Consider the following 7,500-nt stretch of genomic DNA (forward strand, 5'->3'; position numbering starts at 1 on the left):
TCGTGCGCACGGCCTCCCGGATGTGCCGGGCGGGTGCGCGAGCTCGCCGCCCGCCGGAAGTCGAATGAGGCGCCGCGACCACCTCCGCGGTGCTTATAAACAGCCGATCCGCTCGGCGGGGGCTATTTTCGGCCACTTGGCTCGTGCGCACGGCCTCCCGGATGTGCCGGGCGGGTGCGCGAGCTCGCCGGCCGCTGGAAGTCGAATGAGGCGCCGCGACCACCTCCGCGGTGCTTATAAACAGCCGATCCGCTCGGCGGGGGCTATTTTCGTCCACTTGACTCGTGCGCACGGCCTCCCGGATGTGCCGGGCGGGTGCGCGAGCTCGCCGGCCGCTGGAAGTCGAATGAGGCGCCGCGACCACCTCCGCGGTGCTTATAAACAGCCGATCCGCTCGGCGAGGGCTATTTTCGGCCACTTGGCTCGTGCGCACGGCCTCCCGGATGTGCCGGGCGGGTGCGCGAGCTCGCCGGCCGCTGGAAGTCGAATGAGGCGCCGCGGCCACCTCCGCGGTGCTTATAAACAGCCGATCCGCTCGGCGGGGGCTATTTTCGGCCACTTGGCTCGTGCGCACGGCCTCCCGGATGTGCCGGGCGGGTGCGCGGGCTCGCCGGCCGCTGGAAGTCGAATGAGGCGCCGCGACCACCTCCGCGGTGCTTATAAACAGCCGATCCGCTCGGCGGGGGCTATTTTCGGCCACTTGGCTCGTGCGCACGGCCTCCCGGATGTGCCGGGCGGGTGCGCGAGCTCGCCGGCCGCTGGAAGTCGAATGAGGCGCCGCGACCACCTCCGCGGTGCTTATAAACAGCCGATCTGCTCGGCGGGGGCTATTTTCGGCCACTTGGCTCGTGCGCACGGCCTCCCGGATGTGCCGGGCGGGTGCGCGGGCTCGCCGGCCGCTGGAAGTCGAATGAGGCGCCGCGACCACCTCCGCGGTGCTTATAAACAGCCGATCCGCTCGGCGGGGGCTATTTTCGGCCACTTGGCTCGTGCGCACGGCCTCCCGGATGTGCCGGGCGGGTGCGCGAGCTCGCCGGCCGCTGGAAGTCGAATGAGGCGCCGCGACCACCTCCGCGGTGCTTATAAACAGCCGATCCGCTCGGCGGGGGCTATTTTCGGACACTTGGCTCGTGCGCACGGCCTCCCGGATGTGCCGGGCGGGTGCGCGAGCTTGCCGGCCGCTGGAAGTCGAATGAGGCGCCGCAACCACCTCCGCGGTGCTTATAAACAGCCGATCCGCTCGGCGGGGGCTATTTTCGGCCACTTGGCTCGTGCGCACGGCCTCCCGGATGTGCCGGGCGGGTGCGCGAGCTCGCCGGCCGTTGGAAGTCGAATGAGGCGCCGCGACCACCTCCGCGGTGCTTATAAACAGCCGATCCGCTCGGCGGGGGCTATTTTCGGCCACTTGGCTCGTGCGCACGGCCTCTCGGATGTGCCGGGCGGGTGCGCGAGCTCGCCGGCCACTGGAAGTCGAATGAGGCGCCGCGACCACCTCCGCGGTGCTTATAAACAACCGATCCGCTCGGCGGGGGCTATTTTCGGCCACTTGGCTCGTGCGCACGGCCTCCCGGATGTGCCGGGCGGGTGCGCGAGCTCGCCGGCCGCTGGAAGTCGAATGAGGCGCCGCGACCACCTCCGCGGTGCTTATAAACAGCCGATCCGCTCGGCGGGGGCTATTTTCGGCCACTTGGCTCGTGCGCACGGCCTCCCGGATGTGCCGGGCGGGTGCGCGAGCTCGCCGGCCGCTGGAAGTCGAATGAGGCGCCCGACCACCTCCGCGGTGCTTATAAACAGCCGATCCGCTCGGCGGGGGCTATTTTCGGCCACTTGGCTCGTGCGCACGGCCTCCCGGATGTGCCGGGCGGGTGCGCGAGCTCGCCGGCCGCTGGAAGTCGAATGAGGCGCCGCGACCACCTCCGCGGTGCTTATAAACAGCCGATCCGCTCGGCGGGGGCTATTTTCGGCCACTTGGCTCGTGCGCACGGCCTCCCGGATGTGCCGGGCGGGTGCGCGAGCTCGCCGGCCGCTGGAAGTCGAATGAGGCGCCGCGACCACCTCCGCGGTGCTTATAAACAGCCGATCCGCTCGGCGGGGGCTATTTTCGGCCACTTGGCTCGTGCGCACGGCCTCCCGGATGTGCCGGGCGGGTGCGCGAGCTCGCCGGCCGCTGGAAGTCGAATGAGGCGCCGCGACCACCTCCGCGGTGCTTATAAACAGCCGATCCGCTCGGCGGGGGCTATTTTCGGCCACTTGGCTCGTGCGCACGGCCTCCCGGATGTGCCGGGCGGGTGCGCGAGCTCGCCGGCGGCTGGAAGTCCAATGAGGCGCCGCGATCTCCTCCGCGGTGCTTATAAAGTGCCGATCCGCTCGGCTTGGAGCTATTTCCGGCCTCCCGTTGGTGCCGGGCGGCGTGCGCGAGCTCGCCGGCCGCGATCTCCTCCGCGGTGCTTATAAACAGCAGCATGCGCACGGCCTCCCAGAATTTGAACACATTTCGTCAATAAATTTCGCTTATTGAATTTTGAAGTTTAATATAATGCAACAATTGAGCTCGACTTATACAAAGGATATATCATAAAATCGTAAATTTCCGTCGAATTTTAGGGGGTCGACTTATACACCGAGTCGACCTGTACACCGGCAAATACGGTAAATACGATTAAATAAAATGATACGACTGGCATAAAAACAAATATAAACCACATAAAAATAAAAGTCACCATTACGTTGAATTATTGGGAGCACCGAGCTTGTTTCTCAGAAACGAGCCGGTCCCATCCAGGCGTAATCGGAGACAATGAAACCCGAAGTGGTTAAGGTTTGTCTTTTAATGCAGGATGCTTGGTCTCCATGTGCCGAAGCAGTTTTGAAGGCTTCATTGGCTTGCTCGCTAGTTTCAGGGGCGATTGTGTCTATAAAATGCAAAATGTTGGGTCACCTCACGGCTTACGGCCATACTACCCTGAGAACGCCTGATCTCGTCTTATCTCGGAAGCTAAGCAGGGTCGGGCCTGGTTAGTACTTGGATGGGAGACTGAATGGGAATACCAGGTGCTGTAAGCTTTTTCTTTTTCTTATGTGCACTTCAAGCTCTTTTTTTTTTTTTTTTTTTTTTCTTATGTGCACTTCAATCGTTTAAGCCAAGACCTTTTTACAACACCCATCACGAATGGCATTCGGAAACTGCAAGCCTAGTTTGAACTCCGACACTGAAACTACAACACGAGTTCAAAACCTCTATGTACAGTGAATAAAGAGCATGGCTCCCTGTGAACTCAAAGCAGCAGTCTTTACTTGTAAAAGAACCCAGCACAACACATTGCGCTTCCATGTAGTGTTTTTACCTTTTTCATGACATTTATTTTGATACAGCCAAATGCAGGTTTTGTGCACTTCACTTTTCCGTTGGGCATTCGCGTAGAACCCTATTCCAGTTACGGCCAGATTCTTTTAGACTAGTGGTCCCCAACCTTTCTTGCGCCACGGACCGGCTACGCGTCAGAAATATTTTTGCGGACCTGCCTTTATATATATAAATAAACAATAAATCAATATAAATAAATACTACATTTATAATAAGTATATATACCGTATTTGCCGGTGTATTGGTCGACCTTTTTCGATCCAAAATCGACCGAAAAAAATCGACCTCGACTTATACACCGAGTCATAAAATTTAACTTCGTATTCATCGCTTCAAATGTGATGGTAACCAAGGCCGTTTCTCATGCATCTCATTGTGCGTTGCATTTAGAAAATTTGAACCGGGCGGCGTGCGCGAGTGCGCGGCCCGCTGGAAGTCGAATGAGGCGCCGCGACCACCTCCGCGGTGCTTATAAACAGCCGATCCGCTCGGCGGGGGCTATTTTCGGCCACTTGGCTCGTGCGCACGGCCTCCCGGATGTGCCGGGCGGGTGCGCGAGCTCGCCGGCCGCTGGAAGTCGAATGAGGCGCCGCGACCACCTCCGCGGTGCTTATAAACAGCCGATCCGCTCGGCGGGGGCTATTTTCGGCCACTTGGCTCGTGCGCACGGCCTCCCGGATGTGCCGGGCGGGTGCGCGAGCTCGCCGGCCGCTGGAAGTCGAATGAGGCGCCGCGACCACCTCCGCGGTGCTTATAAACAGCCGATCCGCTCGGCGGGGGCTATTTTCGGCCACTTGGCTCGTGCGCACGGCCTCCCGGATGTGCCGGGCGGGTGCGCGAGCTCGCCGGCCGCTGGAAGTCGAATGAGGCGCCGCGACCACCTCCGCGGTGCTTATAAACAGCCGATCCGCTCGGCGGGGGCTATTTTCGGCCACTTGGCTCGTGCGCACGGCCTCCCGGATGTGCCGGGCGGGTGCGCGAGCTCGCCGGCCGCTGGAAGTCGAATGAGGCGCCGCGACCACCTCCGCGGTGCTTATAAACAGCCGATCCGCTCGGCGGGGGCTATTTTCGGCCACTTGGCTCGTGCGCACGGCCTCCCGGATGTGCCGGGCGGGTGCGCGAGCTCGCCGGCCGCTGGAAGTCGAATGGGGCGCCGCGACCACCTCCGCGGTGCTTATAAACAGCCGATCCGCTCGGCGGGGGCTATTTTCGGCCACTTGGCTCGTGCGCACGGCCTCCCGGATGTGCCGGGCGGGTGCGCGAGCTCGCCGGCCGCTGGAAGTCGAATGAGGCGCCGCGACCACCTCCGCGGTGCTTATAAACAGCCGATCCGCTCGGCGGGGGCTATTTTCGGCCACTTGGCTCGTGCGCACGGCCTCCCGGATGTGCCGGGCGGGTGCGCGAGCTCGCCGGCCGCTGGAAGTCGAATGAGGCGCCGCGACCACCTCCGCGGTGCTTATAAACAGCCGATCCGCTCGGCGGGGGCTATTTTCGGCCACTTGGCTCGTGCGCACGGCCTCCCGGATGTGCCGGGCGGGTGCGCGAGCTCGCCGGCCGCTGGAAGTCGAATGAGGCGCCGCGACCACCTCCGCGGTGCTTATAAACAGCCGATCCGCTCGGCGGGGGCTATTTTCGGCCACTTGGCTCGTGCGCACGGCCTCCCGGATGTGCCGGGCGGGTGCGCGAGCTCGCCGGCCGCTGGAAGTCGAATGAGGCGCCGCAACCACCTCCGCGGTGCTTATAAACAGCCGATCCGCTCGGCGGGGGCTATTTTCGGCCACTTGGCTCGTGCGCACGGCCTCCCGGATGTGCCGGGCGGGTGCGCGAGCTCGCCGGCCGTTGGAAGTCGAATGAGGCGCCGCGACCACCTCCGCGGTGCTTATAAACAGCCGATCCGCTCGGCGGGGGCTATTTTCGGCCACTTGGCTCGTGCGCACGGCCTCTCGGATGTGCCGGGCGGGTGCGCGAGCTCGCCGGCCACTGGAAGTCGAATGAGGCGCCGCGACCACCTCCGCGGTGCTTATAAACAACCGATCCGCTCGGCGGGGGCTATTTTCGGCCACTTGGCTCGTGCGCACGGCCTCCCGGATGTGCCGGGCGGGTGCGCGAGCTCGCCGGCCGCTGGAAGTCGAATGAGGCGCCGCGACCACCTCCGCGGTGCTTATAAACAGCCGATCCGCTCGGCGGGGGCTATTTTCGGCCACTTGGCTCGTGCGCACGGCCTCCCGGATGTGCCGGGCGGGTGCGCGAGCTCGCCGGCCGCTGGAAGTCGAATGAGGCGCCCGACCACCTCCGCGGTGCTTATAAACAGCCGATCCGCTCGGCGGGGGCTATTTTCGGCCACTTGGCTCGTGCGCACGGCCTCCCGGATGTGCCGGGCGGGTGCGCGAGCTCGCCGGCCGCTGGAAGTCGAATGAGGCGCCGCGACCACCTCCGCGGTGCTTATAAACAGCCGATCCGCTCGGCGGGGGCTATTTTCGGCCACTTGGCTCGTGCGCACGGCCTCCCGGATGTGCCGGGCGGGTGCGCGAGCTCGCCGGCCGCTGGAAGTCGAATGAGGCGCCGCGACCACCTCCGCGGTGCTTATAAACAGCCGATCCGCTCGGCGAGGGCTATTTTCGGCCACTTGGCTCGTGCGCACGGCCTCCCGGATGTGCCGGGCGGGTGCGCGAGCTCGCCGGCCGCTGGAAGTCGAATGAGGCGCCGCGGCCACCTCCGCGGTGCTTATAAACAGCCGATCCGCTCGGCGGGGGCTATTTTCGGCCACTTGGCTCGTGCGCACGGCCTCCCGGATGTGCCGGGCGGGTGCGCGGGCTCGCCGGCCGCTGGAAGTCGAATGAGGCGCCGCGACCACCTCCGCGGTGCTTATAAACAGCCGATCCGCTCGGCGGGGGCTATTTTCGGCCACTTGGCTCGTGCGCACGGCCTCCCGGATGTGCCGGGCGGGTGCGCGAGCTCGCCGGCCGCTGGAAGTCGAATGAGGCGCCGCGACCACCTCCGCGGTGCTTATAAACAGCCGATCTGCTCGGCGGGGGCTATTTTCGGCCACTTGGCTCGTGCGCACGGCCTCCCGGATGTGCCGGGCGGGTGCGCGGGCTCGCCGGCCGCTGGAAGTCGAATGAGGCGCCGCGACCTCCTCCGCGGTGCTTATAAACAGCCGATCCGCTCGGCGGGGGCTATTTTCGGCCACTTGGCTCGTGCGCACGGCCTCCCGGATGTGCCGGGCGGGTGCGCGAGCTCGCCGGCCGCTGGAAGTCGAATGAGGCGCCGCGACCACCTCCGCGGTGCTTATAAACAGCCGATCCGCTCGGCGGGGGCTATTTTCGGACACTTGGCTCGTGCGCACGGCCTCCCGGATGTGCCGGGCGGGTGCGCGAGCTCGCCGGCCGCTGGAAGTCGAATGAGGCGCCGCAACCACCTCCGCGGTGCTTATAAACAGCCGATCCGCTCGGCGGGGGCTATTTTCGGCCACTTGGCTCGTGCGCACGGCCTCCCGGATGTGCCGGGCGGGTGCGCGAGCTCGCCGGCCGTTGGAAGTCGAATGAGGCGCCGCGACCACCTCCGCGGTGCTTATAAACAGCCGATCCGCTCGGCGGGGGCTATTTTCGGCCACTTGGCTCGTGCGCACGGCCTCTCGGATGTGCCGGGCGGGTGCGCGAGCTCGCCGGCCACTGGAAGTCGAATGAGGCGCCGCGACCACCTCCGCGGTGCTTATAAACAACCGATCCGCTCGGCGGGGGCTATTTTCGGCCACTTGGCTCGTGCGCACGGCCTCCCGGATGTGCCGGGCGGGTGCGCGAGCTCGCCGGCCGCTGGAAGTCGAATGAGGCGCCGCGACCACCTCCGCGGTGCTTATAAACAGCCGATCCGCTCGGCGGGGGCTATTTTCGGCCACTTGGCTCGTGCGCACGGCCTCCCGGATGTGCCGGGCGGGTGCGCGAGCTCGCCGGCCGCTGGAAGTCGAATGAGGCGCCCGACCACCTCCGCGGTGCTTATAAACAGCCGATCCGCTCGGCGGGGGCTATTTTCGGCCACTTGGCTCGTGCGCACGGCCTCCCGGATGTGCCGGGCGGGTGCGCGAGCTCGCCAGCCGCTGGAAGTCGAATGAGGCGCCGCGACCACCTCCGCGGTGCTTA

General features: G+C 64.8%; 1 pseudogene; it reads left to right on the forward strand.

Annotated features, from left to right (window-relative positions):
* Positions 1-2,944: 2,944 nt before the first annotated feature.
* On the forward strand, positions 2,945-3,063 carry LOC125976360 (5S ribosomal RNA; annotated as a pseudogene).
* Positions 3,064-7,500: the final 4,437 nt, after the last annotated feature.

Source organism: Syngnathus scovelli, chromosome 10 (genome assembly GCF_024217435.2).
Source record: "Syngnathus scovelli strain Florida chromosome 10, RoL_Ssco_1.2, whole genome shotgun sequence".
In the NCBI taxonomy this organism is placed as follows: Eukaryota; Metazoa; Chordata; class Actinopteri; order Syngnathiformes; family Syngnathidae; genus Syngnathus; species Syngnathus scovelli.